The 18,402-nt window shown below is 41.6% G+C and overlaps 1 protein-coding gene across 1 annotated transcript in view; it reads left to right on the forward strand.

The window, feature by feature from the left end:
* LOC145391502 (uncharacterized) overlaps positions 1-18,402 on the forward strand; it is a 227,831-nt gene that overhangs the window by 105,083 nt on the left and 104,346 nt on the right. The window lies entirely within an intron of this gene.

Here is an 18,402-nt window from a genome sequence, read left to right on the forward strand (position 1 = left end):
GCGCTGCCCGACCTACATAGATGTGGGGCGACGTCAACCTCCCACGCGGCGTTGAAATAAGCTGCACCTATCCCTTGCTCTGAATTCTGGTGCTGGAGTGGGACGCCCCTGAATTCTGGTGCTGGAGTGGGACGCCTTCATGTGGTAGCACCGACATGACCGGGGGGTAGAGCTGCCTGGTTATACAAACGTTCCTCAGCTCCCTCCCTGCCATGTTAAAAGGAGGATGGTGGACTGCAGAGCAACTTAAGCCTGCACTCTACTGAGTTCACGTTCAGATGAGCCCGAGGCTACTACTACTACTACTATGGCCTCTCGTCGATATTCTTTACTGCTTTAATATGGAATTAAGCAGAGTTCAAGATTTAAGTACTAAAGCATTCAACTTCGTATTTAACTCATTAGCTCCCTGGGTTTCTATGTGGGGAGATTCTGCTGGAAGGGTACTAAGCGTACTGCCCTCCGCCTATCGGCTCATAGTTGTGAAGCTCATACGTCCCTACCCCGGGGTTTCCTTTATTAACGGTATGAAAATGCCTAGTTCCGTCCTATATGGAGGGCACTGGGTGCAAATGGGTTAAGGCCTGAGTACAAGAGTGTGGTGTAGCCCCTAATTTACAACCGCTAATTTCAGAACACCTGTAACGATAGGACGGTCATCTTTAAAACACCTGCACCAATAGGGCTGTAAAATTAGAACATATATACCAATAGGACTATAATATTAAAACAGCTGTACCGTAGGAAGAAACTCAAACTACATTCCTCACTACATAATGCAGCCAGCAACAGAAAGGTTGGGCTTATTACCCATTATGTGTTTCAGCAATCATCATCATCAGCAGCAGCATCAGCAGCATCAACCAGACCTCTTTTCCCACCCACCCTTGGATGGGGTGAGGTAAGGTCCAGATGGCCAGAAAAAAAAAAAAAAAAAAAATCCGGTGTTTCAATAATGGTGCAAAAAGAGGGAGGGAGAAATGGGGTCTTGTTTTTTCCTCTCGATATACTGTTTGACGACGTTGATTGTTACATTGTATTTTTTTTTCGAATTGGTAGGTGAGATACAGCCCTCATTAACCCCTTTATCAACACGTCATCTTAAGAAAAAAAAAAAATGAGTCGATAAAACAGCACGTCCTTGTAGTGAATGTCTCGTGTAGTCAATATGCGTGAGTCTATAATATTCTAGGTGGCACAGGACGCTTCATAGTACCAGATCTTTAGCGATTTATTTTGAACAGTACACGTAAACATTTTTTTGTAAGCCGAATAAATTCCTAAGGAAGAGCCGTTAAGAAATCTCCATTTAATAAACACCTCTTTCTTAGCGATTTAGTTTTGGATATGGGTGGTCAATATCCTTATGTATGATATTAATGAAGAGTATGATTTATTGGAAGGATTCATGCAACACGGAATAGGACAGTATGGTGTAACAGGCAAAATAAGGCGCTTAGGAAAAGGTGTTACGGAGCTTCCTTAACCGACGAGAATATGGGCCTAAGTCTTCTTCATCTTCCTAGGGCAGTCCTGTGGGGAGGGAAACAGGCAGCGCGCGCACGCCCACCCTCGTTATTGATCCTAAACACGCTCCCCTTCAGTTTACTCTACAGTTTATTATTTACAGTTCATTGTATCCACCATTAGGCCATCTTATCTAAATTAGGAAGGACTCATATGTACTCCTTTCATCATCATTACGGCCCAGGATTTCGTTATTTTCGCGGCATATTTTACGTGGCATAATCTTTTCATCCTAACTCGGCACAGGTTTTCATCCCTTTGCACCTCATTTTAAATCAGTGGCTTATTTGGATCAGTGGCACACACTTGGCACACTTAGATAAACCTAGTGAAATAATTATGAGCTCTGCATAAATAACTATAACTTTGCATCCTCACTGGCTGGCTTGACTCACTATCAATCAAAAAAATCAAGAGTTCTCCCGACCATGAGAAGGATAAATCGATAAATGAAGGATAAATTTGCAGTATTTATTTATGTAATGTCCACTTAACCCAGTCTCGAAGAACTGCAACAGTGAGCAAAGAGCCTGCAAAAGCTCTTTTAAAATTATATTTCCTTTAAAAATGTCAAAACTCTGATTAAAACACACACACACACACACACACACACACACACACACACACTGATTGCTACGTGGAAAGGAGGTGAATGGGGAGGAGGAAATGCAGGATGATGATGATGAGGAGATGAAGGATGAGGATGAGGAGATAAAAGATAAGGAGGAGGAAGGAAGGCAGATCCTTGGTTCATGACGAACCCAGGTTCCGGACCCTGAGATGACGTCATTCCTCACTTCACTGGAAAGGGAGGGGAGGGGTGAAGGAAGGGAGGAGAGGTGAGATTAGGCGAGGAGAGGTGAGGAAGGTATTGGGAGGAGAGCGAAGGAAACGAGAAAAAGGAAGGAGAGAGAGAGAGAGGGAAGGACACACACACAACCACGCCGTCCTCCAACTCTAGATGTCGAGATTGTATTCTTTAGGCCTTGGCTTAACCTGTGCAGCGGTGGACCAGGTCACGGAGACTCGACCTCACCCGCCGCGGTTGGATCCACAAAACCCCACCGACTCGGCTGTCGCAGCTCGACGAAGAAAATTATTTTGGAACTAAGGTACACTCCAAGTCGCGTTTTCCGATCATAACTTATTGTTGGACATAACTTTAAGTATTTTTATTTGGAGGCGGTAAACGTGTTTATTTATTATTCTTTATTCACTTACTTTTTTACGCCTGGTTCCCGCCGACCGGACAGGTCATTGCAACCCAACGTCTAAATTCACTTGCTCGTTTGTTAGTAAAGTACAAAGCCTCAGGTTACACCACAGCGTCCAGGAAGGCTTTGTTTACCGGATCAAAGAAGATAATATATAGAGGTTACTAGTTATGCAATGAAAATAGTAATTAAACACGGTGCATACTAATTTTCTCTTAATAATCCAATCATACTCGTCCTTACTTGATCAGATTATATGGTAATGGCTTTCTGATAGTACCGGTGTATTGTTCAAATGTTTCTCCGTTGAAATGTTTATAATACATTGTGATTAAAGTTATTTCGGACATATTTTTGACAAGGAGTAATGAAGAAAGAGAAGGGAACATGAAAACAAGAGAAGGGAGGGGGTTTGAATCAGCTTCATTCGAGAAAATCTTAACATAGGTGTCTTAGGCTCCGGTGCTCACAGTCACCTGAAATAAAAATGTATTGCACTGGCTGGAATACAGGCCAAATAATAAAGAGACTACCACCAAGATAGGTTAAAGATGTTAGGACAAAAAATTCGCTAGAAGAAAAGTGTCAAGATATCTCCCAGATCAATCGGAATACACCAAGGCGTCTAAACATTCATCAGTATTCATTTAAGTTTAAGAAGCTTTCCATCCTCACTTCTTTCATTTTTCTCTTCGTTTTGTTTTGTTATTTTTTATGCTTCCAACATTCTGGTTTTTATTTTGACGATATTTATGTGTTTTCAATAACTAATATAGTTAAAGGAAGTAATAAAAAGCAATAAAAATGTGCAGTAATACAAAATAACAAAAGAGAACTCGACCTCTGACCAGGGAAATGGCAGGGGTCACCGGCCCGGCTCAGCCATGTGGGCAAAACGAGGATCTCAACTGGAATTTGTACTGGATAATGAAAAAAAAAAAAAAAAGAAAAAAAAAAAAGTCATTACTGATAACCTGTAAGAAACTGAAATGACCTCAGAAAGTGGTGACTAGATCCCTTGTATTTTTACTTGGTTCACATATTTTTTTTCCTTTTGCAGCTGATTTCCCGTTATTCAGTGGTAGAAAAAAAAAATAAAAACAATAATACGATTCTACATCCTTTCCATAACACAACTTCGTGAGTAGCATCACATTCTAGTGCTATTTTATTGTTACATCTGAGCATTCAAGATGGGAAGATGGCAATTTTAGGCCAGGTTCGAGTATGGCTGCATCACTTCACTATTAAGGCATTCAAGCTTTTACGGAACTGATATATGTCAAGCTCAAGGCGCTGCTGCCTCTATTTAACAGTGAAGAACTATTACGTGATCATGTCCTCATATCACCCTAAAGTAAGACATGACAGACGTGATGGAAGTAGTTGAACAGAAAAGTGCATGAGAGAATTTAGGTAAAAGCAGCACCCTAATAAATAAATAAATAAATTGAAGTCTGAGGAAGAAAGAAGTTTAAGTGATAAAAGATGAAGGATGTGGCAGCGGGAAGAGGACTTGAATAAGTAACACTCGTGAAGGACGAAGATGATGATGATGCTGTTGATGTTGATGATGATGATGATGATCTGACTGCCGAGGTGTGGCATTAAAGATGCCATTTCCTCCAGAATCTTTCATGTATTCCGATCTTTACAGTTCGCTGACGCATTTCCTTCCCTCCCGAGTCTCAAAGTTCTAGAGAAGTTAATCGCATGTTTGTGTTCACTGGGATATCGTATAACACGGGTAGTAGACGCTGTGTGTTGCTTGAAGATCTACAGAGCTGCGTGGCACATTTTCTCGTTGAACTCTTTAGGTTTACTTTAAAATAACACACACACACACACACACACACACACACACACACATATAGTATCGTGCCCCCAGGATGAACTTAGTATGAAAATAATCAAACTCTTCAGATACAGACGGATCGATGAGGCTGGGACTTCTTGACTGTACAGTATAGCATCCCGTGTCGTGCTTTTTTTACACGAGTATAACTGTGATCAGAAAATACCAAGGGTGATATCTGTCCGGTTATACAAACGTCCCTCCATCCCCTCCTTGTCCCACGGATAGATGCCGGTAGATGACGAGAAAATTGTTCAGGTAAGCATGGGTTTGCAACAAGTTCATTCATTTTGCCTTGGCCCAAATGTTCGTCCTTTTGCAGTTCATTACCAGTAGCTCAGTGGCAGAAGACAATACTACAGCTCTACATCCTATACACTACACTTCTTCGTGACTAGGACCATATTCTAGTGTTAATCAGCATTCAAGTAGGAGAGATGGAAATTTTAGGCCAAGTTAAAGTGAAAAGGGTATAGCACAACAAAGTCGATCAGAATACATGTTAAATTCAAAGCTGTTCATAGTTTTGTGACTGACTTTTCTCTCCTCTGACTTTCCAAGGAAGAGTGAGTGGGTGTGGGTATTGAAAGGCCACACCCGAGCGTTTAAACAACAGAGGCCCTGGGCAAATAACCACACACACACACACACACACACACACACACACACACACACACACACACACACACACACTCCAAGGTCACTCTCTTTACACCTTACACTAGGGATTCTCACCCTCATCGCCCCGTGTCATAAGGCTCATGTAAACAATTATACCCGTTTTACTATAATTTGGCCCAGATTTTCGCCCTTTTGCAGATTATTACACGTGGACGATACTACAGCTTAAAATCCTCTCACTTCTTCGTGATTAGCACTACATTCCAGTGTTAATTTACTAATAAAACTCAGCAATCAAGATAAAAGACACGGTAATTTTAGGCCACGTAAGAATATAAACAGCCTAGTCCTGGTGCTGTACTGAAGGCGGATGCGGTACCAACACTTCCAGAATTACAACACCGGAGTTATGCGTAAACTTCCTGATCTGTTCGGGGAGATCTGTCGGGGTAACCCCTTGAATCAGATGACTTTTGTTCCTTGTCACCTTCAGACGATTTTACTCAGTTTAGGGAGAAAATTAAGCTGTGAAAGGGTTAATGATGGCTGTATCTGACCCCTCCACTTTGAAAATCCTCTCCCGTGTTGACAAAATCGTCTGGAGTTAGAAAGGCCAAACAGTAAAAAAATCACTGGACTGAAAGGAGTGTGTGTCCCAGATAAACACTAATTGATAAAATTGCTTTCGTTTATGCGACGGGGTGTGCTGACTTGGTTGGTAGGTTGACTTGGCTGGTTGGTTTGGCTTAGTTAGTTAGTTGGAGTGTGTGTGTGTGTGTGTGTGTGTGTGTGTGTGTGTGTGTGTGTGTGTGTGTGTGTGTGTGTGTGTAATTCACCGGGTCGGTCAGGATCACTTGATGGTCGTGATCGTCAGCTTTTTACCCTCCCGGAAGGGAGCTGAGAGCTCATATAGTCCGATCTAAGGGCAAGGCTGTGACCTTCACACACGCACACACCCGTCCCCTTGCTCGAGGGGGACAGTAACCGCCCACTTCGTCAGTGAAACTTTTCGCAACCTGAGCAAGGCGCGAACTCCCGTCCACCAGTTGGCAAGCGAGAGCGTTACCACTGCACCGGCGTGTGTGTGTGTGTGTGTGTGTGTGTGTGTGTGTGTGTGTGTGTGTGTGTGTGTGTGTGTGTGTGTGTGTGTGTGTGTGTGTGGAATAAACCGATTGCTTTCGAAAACTAGTCAACAAAATAAGTCTCTGTGGTTGAAAACAAAGCAGGAATACCCGTATATGATTTTCACAAGAATTAGAGAGAGAGAGAGAGAGAGAGAGAGAGAGAGAGAATATTTCAGTAAATCCTTCTGCAATCGACAGCGGCATAAATCAAGCCTAGACTGAACGATTCTCCATTCTCTCCTTGTATCAATTCATCAGCCGAGTGATTAATCAAGGGAAGGAAAAGTGCCGCTGGGTAAAACTGCCTAATCGATTAATTAACTCTGTGATGTGTGCCCTGACTGACGTGGCTGAAGTGAAAGCCTCCTCCAGTCAAGAAATAGCTGATGGATCTGTGCTGCTTGCTTTCGTTCACTTTGCTTTTTTTTTTTTTAACTATCTATCTATCTATCTACTGTCATAACCAAATTGCCTCTACGTCGCTGTTCTTCCTCCAATTCAAACCCCCTCCCTCTCCCAAATCTCCCCACCGCATCGCTCCACCCTCTGGTTTCCCCCTTCTCCTCTACCCAGATTTTCGTCCTTTTGCAGCTTAATTTTCGTAATTCAGTGGCAGAAAAAGGCAGTACCATAGCCCTGCATTATTTCCACCGAGCCACCTCTTGACTAGCACCGTATTCTAGTGCTGATCTGCTGTTACCGCTCAGATTTTACGCCTTGTTAAAGATGATCAAAGGATGAAAAAACAAAAAATCCATACATCCGCTTTGATTACAGGTAAACTTCAATAACAAAAATCTGTAACAGCTGGACTTCAACTGCTGTAGGTACAGTTCCTGATAATTTGGCGAGCAATAAGCCATCAAACGAACTGGTAAGGATCTTTCAGTGCAAAATGACAATAGGTATTTTAGTAAATATATATCTAACAACTGCGATACCATACTTGTATCACATCCGCAGTGACGTGGTCGTGACTTCAGCGTCTTTTTTTTTATTTTTTATTTTTTTTTTTTTATAAATCTCAGGCGGTATCTCTGGTTCAGAAATCCGTCAAGGTGTATGTTGCACGGGAGAATTATAGTCAATCAACTACAATTTCGTATTTTAAAAAGTTTCAGGAAAAAAAAAAATCAGCTGCGGAATTAATACATCTGAGTAAAAATGGGGGTCATTTCAACTTCCAAAATTTTTCCAGCCATAATCCTGACGAAACAGAAGGATCAGTGACCGGTTTCGCTTTCATCTGTACAGTGCACCCGGAAGAGTCAAGCCACAAACAATTATTTCCGTGGTCGCCAGTAATTTGCAGCGTTCCCGTCGCCGTCCCGCGGTCCCTGCCCAATTTGATGCGAGTTGACAACGTTTGAGCGAGCAATAAGGCCAGTGACCGCATTCAGAAACCCTCGTAAGCTTAGGTCGTTTAAAGGTATGTTAGTGTATGCGTCTGGCGTCCAGGCACCGAACACATTGCTGTCAGGGTGAATATTAATGTGACAAGTACGAAAAATCAAGAGTGAATATTGACAAAATAGGACAAATCAGAGAGAATACTGATGACAAAATAGGAATAATCAAAATGAATATTGGTGACAAAATAGGAAATCAGAGTGAATATTGGTGACAAAATAGGACAAATCTGAGTGAAAGTTGGTGACAAAATAGGAAAAATCTAGTGACAAAATATGAAAAATTAGAGTGAATATAGTGATAAATTATGAAAAATCAGAGCGAATATTAAAGTCACAAAATGTAAAATAATCTGAGTGAACATTATGGCGACAAAATATGAGAAATCCGGGTGAGAATTAGCGTTACAAAACATGAAAAATCAGAGTGAATATTAAAGAAGCAAAATGGGAAAAATTAGAGTGAATACTGGTGACAAAATATGAAAAAAGTGAATACCAAAGTAACAAAATACGAAATATCAAAGAAAATTAGTGTGACAAATCTGAAAACTTTTAGTGAATATTTAAGTAACAAAATACGAAATACAAAAGCAATCTGTGACAATACATTTTTTTTTCTCTTTAACTTGGCCCACATTTTCATCCAGTTGAAGCTTATTTTACGAAGAGCGGTGAAAGAGAAAGACAATGCTATAACTGTACATCCTCTCCACAGCACTTCTTCGTGACTAGTATCATATTCTGTTGTTATTCTATTGTTACAGCTCAGCATTCAAGGTGGAGAGAGAGCATATTTACGCCAAGTTCAGGAGAAAGTCGTTGGCGAGACTTAATTATCGTAAGAATATGCTTAAGATCCTTCAGAAATGCCGATCTTGAGCAGCACTTGCGTCACCACTGGCTCGTCTTCTCGTTGGCGTGAGATGCACCGTTTCACTTCTCCTTAAGCGATTAATTCTGCATATCATGCCTCAAAAATCCCACTGTAAACCACTCACATTCATATCTTTCTACTAACGAAACTTTCTATATCAGTGACAAACATGGTAATATTAAGGCGCGACAGGCAAAATAATTCGCTCAAGATGTGGTAATACGAGACCCGCGAAGCCGACGACAATGCGAGACAGTGGCTTTGATTGATGTCCCTGGGGCTGACTATATTATTATTTTACTTATTTATCTATTTATTTGTTTAATTTTACTATCGACATAGTCTGGATCAGTAAAATTCCTGAGAGTATGAAGGCGCGAGAGGTAAAATAATTCGGTTAGGAAAAGGCAATACGAAATCCACCAGGCCATCGAGACTGCGCGCCAGTGTCTTTGATTAATGTCCCTGGGGGCGTGTGTACGCTGGCTGGCTCATCCAAGTTCCGTATCCCTCTAATTAAATGGCGAGTAAGCTTTGTGCCGCCAGCGGGTCAAACACACCAGTGATGGCGGCCCCGGCTGTGAGCACAACAAGAGCACGGGCAAATATTTGATGCCGGTGATGACGAAGGCTGACGAATTCCATAAGAAAATAAATTAGAATCATGCTGGAGAGGAGAGTCTTTGGGAGGTGACACTGACATAACTGGGCGGCTCCACTGCCTGGTTATGAAACCGCCCCTCAGCTCCCTCCATATCCCCTGAAAACGGGATGGTGGAGAGCAGGAGGGGGAGCGAAACTTCAGCCTGTCGTCTACGAGGTTCACATCAACTACTACTGCTGACATAAAGTTTGTGGAACTATAAAAGAAGTGAATAATAACCGAGGTAACTCAATGCAAACTAGGGAACAACTTTTGCATCACGATCCCACAGGAATAAAGTGCTAGAGTGCAAGGCGCTAATAATAAATTTATTTAATTACCCATACACGAAATCGTAACAGCCTAACAATGGTAATTTGTAGGTTACTGAGTTGTGACAAACGTATAAAGTATATCAGCTGCAAAAATAGCCAAGTCATTACTGAACTCCGTTTAAAGGGTAAGAGACAAAGAGAGTCCTGGACTTGCTTGGTTAAAGAATATTGCGTGAGCTTGAGAAGAAAATATCAAATAATGTAAAAGATAAAACCCAGACTTTTCAATACTACGTCAACAAGGACTCCCCTTTAACTACACAAAATCATCTAGTAATAACCCACCTATCTATCTGTCTATCTATCTGTCTATCTATCTATTAATGTCCAGATGCCTTAATCCCAAAAACGAATTGTGTCCATATCATTGTCTCCGTCATCAGGCTCGTGTCTCTCCAACCCACAATTACATAAAATACCAATAAGCTTCCACAGCAACAACAGGGTTAAACAATCCTTTGTCTGACACGTGAAAACAAAGTAAACAATTAGCATATAAATAGAAAAAAAAAAAGAAGGAAGCGCATTAATGAGCGTCGGTATTTCCATTAAATTTGGGAAGCCCGAAACTACTCACACTGACATGATGGTTTGACAGGAAGTTTGATATATGTATGTTACCGGTTTGTATTGTGTGTGTGTGTGTGTGTGTGTGTGTGTGTGTGTGTGTGTGTGTGTGTGTGTGTGTGTGTGTGTGTGTGTGTGTCTCTCTCTCTCTCTCTCTCTCTCTCCATACATCGCGTGAAGGAGCCTCAAATCTGCCTAACTTCGAGCTTAGTAAGAGACTCGAGAGGCTTAAAAACTCCGCTCTCAGAATTCTCTCTCTCTCTCTCTCTCTCTCTCTCTCTCTCTCTCTCTCTCTCTCTCTCTCTCTCTCTCTCTCTCTCTCTCTCTCTCTCTCTCTCTCTCTCTCTCTCTCTCTCTCTCTCTCTCTCTCTCTCTCTCTCTCTCTCTCTCTCTCTCTCTCTCTCTCTCTCTCTCTCTCTCCTTGCCTATCGACTGCACGTAGGTCAATAAGGTAGCCACAATCGGTTTTCCTCTAGAATACGACCCACAATTCGATGTTATCTCCTGGTCCCTAACTGTAATGGTTGAACAGGGGCATGGTTGAAGCAAACTTTGTCCTGGAGTCGGATCGGCATTAGATCTTACTTCACAGAGCCCAGTAACAGAAAAAAGACAATACTTTGGTTGTTTATCCTTTCCATAACACTTCCTCGTGACTAGCGTTATAATCTGTACTCTTTTTATCTTTACCTGGCCCAGATTTTCACTTTGCAGCTTACTTCATGTAGCTCAGTGACAGAAAAACAATACTACGGCCCTACATCCTTTCCACAGCACTTCTTCATGACTAGCACAATGTTCTAGTGTTAATCTACTGTTACAACTCAGCATTCGTGATGGAGAGATGACAATTTTAGGACAAGTTATAGTAAAATGAGCATACCAAAATCACCGTCGCTCCCTGGTCAGAAAATAGGTCAATGGAAGATTTTATGTGCTAGTTACTACTCTTTAATAAGGTGAAAGAGGAGTTAAGAGGAAGAGAGAGGAGCTAAGAGGAAGAGTGAGGAGCTAAGAGGAAGAAAGAGGAGGTAAGAGGAAGAGATAGGTGGGGAGAGGGGATCAGGAGGGAGAGGGGATCAGGAGGGAGAGAAGAGGAGGGGATGAGAAGGAAGGAGAGGGTGACAAGGAGGAAGGTATATAGGGAGTTTCATTAGCACTAGGAGAGAGAGAGAGAGAGAGAGAGAGAGAAAGAGAGAGAGTTGTCAATGAATTACGCAAACCACTGCAACTTTTCGCATATTAATTAATTATAATAGGTAGTTTTGTAGCCCCACACACGAGTTAGCTTTTTTTTTTTTGGGGGGGAGGGGTCCACGCTATAGCCTTCCCCCTTGCGCACACACACACACACACACACACACACACACAATCGGACCTATGTTTTTTTGTTCGAATCGTTCTATGTTTTATTCACAGATGCATCATGGGTACCGGCAGAGGTTTGCATGGGGAAGGAGGGAGGAAATGGGGAAGAGGAAGGGTAAGGGGTAAGTGAGAGAGGGAGAACGAAAATGGGGGAAGAATAAAGAGGGGGCAGAAAAGGGGAAGTACAGATCAATAAGGAACGGAGACAATGGAGAAGGGTGAGTTATAAAAGGGAGATATGGGAAAGAGAGAAACAATGGGGAGGGGAAGAGTGAGAAAGAGGTAGGAGGGAGGATGAGAAAGAGGGTTGGGATTATAAAGGAAGGGGAAAAGAATAGTGAAGGGTAAATGAGAGAAAAGATAGGGAGATGCATGGGATAGGATGAGGAAAAGGGAAGGATGAAAAAGGGAAGGGAATGAGAGGAGAAGAAAAGAAAGGAGAGGAAAATGAGACGAGGCTAGGAAGAATAAGGGAAGGATATGAGTTGGGGAAGGACTTTCATTCGTGTGTGTGTGTGTGTGTGTGTGTGTGTGTGTGTGTGTGTGTGTGTGTGTGTGTGTGTGTGTGTGTGTGTGTGTGTGTGTGTGTGTGTGTGTGTGTGTTATATCCATTGTAGGTCTATTTTTTCGTTTATTTTGGGGGAATATCCGGTGGCACTTTTTTGTTAGCTGGACTGTAATGGAGCATTTACAGTATATTTTTATTTATCTCTTGTCTCCAGACGATTTTTTTGCACCTTAGGAATAACTTTTCGAACTGGAGGGGTTACATACAGCCTTCATTAACCCTTTCATCAAGAGACGCCCTTTATAAGCTGAATAAAATCGTCTGGAAGCTGGAAGAATAAAAAATAAAGCTGAATTGATGGGGTTAACGAAGACAGTTCCTTTAGTTCGTTTATCGAGGGGAGGGAGGGAAAGGGGGGGGAGTCCATTTATCTCCCGATCCCTGTGTAGTGACATTGTTTTTTCCTGCGCATTGTTGTACGCATTTTATGACCTTCGCTAGTCTCTGCAAATCACGCAGGATACGGAGAGATTAGGATTTAATACCATATAATCCCATGACATGTGTGTGTGTGTGTGTGTGTGTGTGTGTGTGTGTGTGTGTGTGTGTGTGTGTGTGTGTGTGTGTGTGTGTGTGTGTGTGTGTGTGCTTTTTTTTTTTTATTCAGTCTTGTTTTTTCCTGACAATCAAATTCTGCTTAGGATTTTTTATTCCCGAAATGGAGAGGTTAGACACACAGAAGGCCTCGTTAATCCTTCTCTATGAGCTGAACAAAATCGCTGAATGTAGTTATTATTGCGTTTGTTATTTTTGATGTAAACCCGAAGCTTGCCCTTTCCGCAAGCCACCATCCTCATTTCGGGGGACAGGGAGTGAGATGAGGGGCATTTTGTATAACCAGGGGAAGACAGAGTTAGAAAATCTTTACTATCTTTCTCTATAACTCTCGCGTAGCCGATATGCACATCTATCTATGTATCTATCTATTGCCAGAAGCCTTAATCCCGTAATGGGTGGCCACAAACAAATCGTCGCCATGTCGCCCTGTCCCCCGCCATTTCACTCCCAGCTCACCCCCCCCCCTCTCATATACCTCTCCACTCCATGCCTCCATCTCATCCTCGGCCTCCCCCTCCCTCTCCCCCCTTCCACCTCACTCACATACACTCTCCTCGTCAGACTGTCACTCTCCATCACATCAAATCCCTATATAATCTAATCAATAACCTAATCCCTGCATTATTTTAAGTCTTGAAATGAAACAGGGTCTTCTTTGCTAAAATAATATCGCGTTGCATTAGGGAAATATAATACTCCAATTCAGCCATGGAAGTGAATGGAAATAATCGCTGGATCCGATGGGAGATAATTTCTAAACATTGGCGATTACCGTATCTTTTCATCACACTCCATAATTGCATAAAACTGTAATACAGTATAACTGAATGGAAAATATTTGTTTTATACGAGTAGAAAATCCACATATGTACACAGGAGCAAGTAATTTAGCAGTATTTTGGCAAAAATTCGACTTAGAGAGAGAGAGAGAGAGAGAGAGAGAGAGAGTACAGAAGCAGTTAATGACGACTTATCTATCCTCTCAAATTCCAACAGTCAATCCTAAGCAAGAAAAAAAATATCTGAGGGCAAAAAATATATGCATAAAAATACTGAGTTAAAAACGGGGAGCATATCATCGCAGTGAAAGGGTTAAGACGATATTTACATGGAAAATTGCCAGGAAAAAGTTTGCAATACAGGAAGGAGAAAAAGGCAAAAAAATTAAAAATAAAATCTTGGAGGCGTAATAAAGCTTACGGGTAAACATGGAATTACTCTTTTTAGCCAGATTTTGCTGCCTCTTGCTTACCTCATTTCCTCCCTAATAGCTTAATTTTAGAGAGGAAGCTGAGGAAAGAGAGCAGGTAAAGAGAGGGCGTAAAGAGAGGCAGTGAAAGTTTTACTACGGAGAGAGGGGAAGAGAAGGAGGAGGGGGAAAAGAAGGAAAGGGTCTAATTATGTCGTCGATATTGACATTATCATCATCTCCATCATCGTCGTTATTATCGTCAGCATCACCAATATTTATCTCAGTCACTGTTATCACCATAATATTATTCGTCATCACCAAAATCGTCATCATTATCATCATCATCATCATCATAGCTATTATTATTATTTTACACACACACACACACACGCGCACATACCTAACCACTCTACTACCCATCCACATCATCTTTGAAAATACATGCACACTAAAATGCACGTGTGCGAGCTAATGTGCATGTTCGCTAGAAAAAAAAAATCTAAAATGACTTGACATGCAGGAATGGATAAAGTACAAAAAAACAAGAGATGTAAGAAAGTACAGGAACAAGAGAGTATTTGGGATAGAAGAAGACTCAGAGTTCTAATCAATTACTATATTCCACACTATAATCACAGGGTGTTTGTATCTGATGAAATGAAGTAATGGGTACAGAACTCTTCATCTCCTCCAATTTTTTGCTAGAGTACACACAGTTACACCTGCTAGAGACGTACCACCTGTAAGTATGATAAGGCTCCCATTCTCTCTAACAGCGTCTCGTATTCCAACTTCCCTGTTCCTCAGCAATGATGATACCACAGTTAATTGCACTTGGATCTTTAGCCTCTTTGATCTGCTTTTGAGGTCTGGTTTCCGAGTTTTGCCCCAGTGTTTAATAATGATAATGCTGGTGACTATTGTATGAGTGGAAGGTGGTGGTAATGCTAGATGTTACTGACAGCGATAACCAAATACTGTAATGATAACGGTAATAATGATAAGAGCATTACCAGTAAAGATAATAAAAAGTAACACAAACACAACAACAAAAAATGATAAAAAAAATAATAATCCTACTACTACTTCTACCACTACTACGAAATGTAAAACTGAAATTCCCTTCACATCCACTGCTGTTCAGAATTGCGAATTACAGAAAGATCAGGTACGGTACAACAATACGCTTCCACAGTTACCAAAAAAAAAACCACACACACACACACACACACACACACACACACACACACACACGCGAAATACAAAGACACAAAGCTGCGCCAGGTTCCTTTCTGTACCTGAGTCTCATTAACTCTCTGAACACCTGGCCTCCGGCGATTATCAGATGTGTGTGTGTGTGTGTGTGTGTGTGTGTGTGTGTGTGTGTGTGTGTGTGTGTGTGTGTGTGTGTGCGTGCGTGCGTGCGTGCGTGTGTGTGTGTGTGTGTGTGTGTGTGTGTGTGTGTGTGTGTGTGTGTGTGTGTGTGTGTGTGTGTGTGTGTGTGTGTGTGTGTGTGTGTGTGTGTGTGTGTGTGTGCGTCTTTTCTTCATTCTTCCTCTTTTTCCTCTTCCCAAGATCACCGTTCTCTCATCTTACCCTCCCCGCCGGACATTGCACACTGCCAGGGTATCTCAGGGGTGTCAGGCAATGGGATGGAAGGGCCTCGCCCACGGTAACTCCAGGATTACTTGAGTTTCCCCTGGGATTACTCTCCGACACCCTACGCTCCTTCCCCTCTCACTCCTCTAGGATTTACCGGACCCCGCGCGTGTGGTTCTCGGTGTCAGGAGAGAAATGTGTTCGTGCTGGTAGCGAAACGTTCCTAACTTGTTGAAATCTTGGCAATTCTCGTATCTTAATCTTTTCTACTTTAGTTTATTCCAGTCTGATCTAGCCAGTCTTGAATATCGTAACTAACCGTCTACTATTGTGTGTGGGTTGAGGTGACTTAATGATAATATAATCGCGGTGGTAAGTAAACCCTCCTAACTTTTTGTGATCCGACATATTCTCGTATCCTACCTTTTTCTACTCTTCTTCCAGTCTAATCTAGCCAAGGTCAAATCTAACCTCAAATACCGTAACTAATCATCTGCTATTGCGTGTGGGCTTCGGGTGACAGAAATGAAACTGTGATCATAATGGTACTTAAAGATCCCTAACGTGCTCGAACACAACCTATTAGTTATATTCCAATCCTTTCAACCATTTGTTTAGTCCAGCCTTCTTAATACGGTTCTAGTCATATTCTAACTAATCATCTTCTGGTACTTGTAGCTTGGGAATGTCGCTCAGAGAGAACTACGACTACTACTACTACAGCTCGAATCGAAAAAAAAACAAAAAAATAAAAAGTGGACAGAATAACGCTCTCCCATGAACACCCGTCCTCTTTACAAGCAGCAGGTGAAAACAGGCTCCCGATTCAACATCCTCAAGCAATTTTCTCACACAGGTTGATAAGATTCTATTGTCACTGTCGAGATAAAGAGATGAAAGACCTTGTGGACCCAGGTGGAATTTCTCAGGCCAATCTTTCATCTTATTGAAACGTAAGAGGCTAATCTGGGCTTTGTATAAGTTAACTCTCTCAGGCTCCAATGACTCGCTCTCAGGTGGATATAACTGTTTGGTATTAACTGAAATAAAATAATCGACTTGTTCCCACCATGAACGGGCCAATGGTAGTAGGAATATTATCTCTCTCAGGCCACTATAACTCACTCTAAGTTGACAAAACCCATCTACTGGCTTGGAATTTAATACTAGATTTGTTCCCATCGTGATAGTGCTGATATTTTTAAAGGATAATTAGGTAAAACGGTACACTTAGGGATTAAATTTCGTCTACTATTCCACTGCGTTTATTTCACAATTAAGGCACATCCGTAATCTTCCTACCTGATACGCCAATAAGACAGCATTATATATGGGTAAAGAAGCACATCACGCCTCTCTTACCTGAGGAAAAAAACACACACACACACACACACACACACACACACAAACAGATAAGAAAATGAGAAGTAGGTGAGGTTAACCATATAGCGAACTTCTAACTTTTCTGTCCTACTAGTGCATGGGATGACAAGAAAAAAAAAATAGGAAGCTAGATAACTATTTACCAACCCGGAATTCTTTAAGCTGCTAATGGTCTGTATTTTCTTCCTCAGGTGAGTGTGTGCACTGCCTCTTGGGTACTATACGAGTCTTGAGAGAAAATCATACCACTAACATATATAAGGTACGGGGATTGTCAGGTGCAGTAAATAGGATGAGACCGGGTTTCAGCTCAGGTATATAGAAACTGTTTGCGATGAGGAGGGAAATATCTAAGTGACTTCGGTGAACTGGTAATACACACACACACACACACACACACACACACACACAGTTTAAAACATACATACAGATACATACTTTAAAACATAAACACTTTAAACACGCATACAGGTCCATTTTTTAAAACACACACACACCCAACCATATTTCTCCCTGTGCTACACCGATTAACATTCACGTGTCCGCCCACGCTCAAAAAAAAAAAAAAAAAAAAAAAAAAAAAAAAAAACACGAAACGAAAGTCGAAATGTATTACCCCTCGTATGGATTATTCTGTTGTTCCCTTGACATTTCACATCCGTCCAATTCCATTCCCTCGTGTTAAAATACTGACGGACCAGGGCGATATGAAGCTTTTATTTCTCTCATTTTTTTACAACTATTTTTACATGTTTCATTTTGTAGCTGGCTTGTGATTTATCTGTTGTGATGTCGTGGTTATTATTATTATTATTATTATTATTATTATTTAACCTGATGTGACTGACTGATTAATTGATGGTGCTTTTTTAGGTTTGAAATTCTGGGGTGATTGTGAACTGAATTTTGTAATTTTGTCTATTTTTTTTTTTTTACTGATGTATCCCAACTCTAGAACTTTATTATTTTTCCCTTTTTGATGAGAGAGAGAGAGAGAGAAAACGGGGGGAGGAATAAACATTCTTCCTCTTCCTGTTTCCACCTCACCCCTCACACACCAGAACCACCTCTCTCTCTCTCTCTCTCTCTCTCTCTCTCTCCCCAAATGTTTTTATCACATATACAGACGCACGTTTCTTTGCCTCATTTTCTCCTTCACATTATCTACACTTGGGTCACCTTTTCTTTCTCACACAAAGGTACTCAATTCCTTCCTCAACTTTATCCTTCCTTTTCCTAGTTATATATCGAGGGAAAAATTAATATATCTCCAATCTCTTCTACCCGTCAATGCCCTCTTCAATGATTTCTTTCACATTTCTTCCTCTCACACACGCAGCCTTCTCTCCACTCCACTCTCTACCTCCCAAAATATCCCTCATCCACTCCCCCTGCTTCCCACCTCACATAATCTCTCCACCCCATCTCTCAGCCTCCCGAATGTCCCTCATCCACTATCCCTGCTTCCCACCACACAGAATCTCTCCATTCCACCTCTCAGTCTCCCCAAATGTCCCCTATCCATTATCCACGCTTCCCATCACACAGAGTCCCTCCATCCC

Source organism: Coenobita brevimanus, chromosome 18 (genome assembly GCF_032717465.1).
Source record: "Coenobita brevimanus isolate Jiangsu-jjx chromosome 18, ASM3271746v2, whole genome shotgun sequence".
Lineage (NCBI taxonomy): Eukaryota > Metazoa > Arthropoda > Malacostraca > Decapoda > Coenobitidae > Coenobita > Coenobita brevimanus.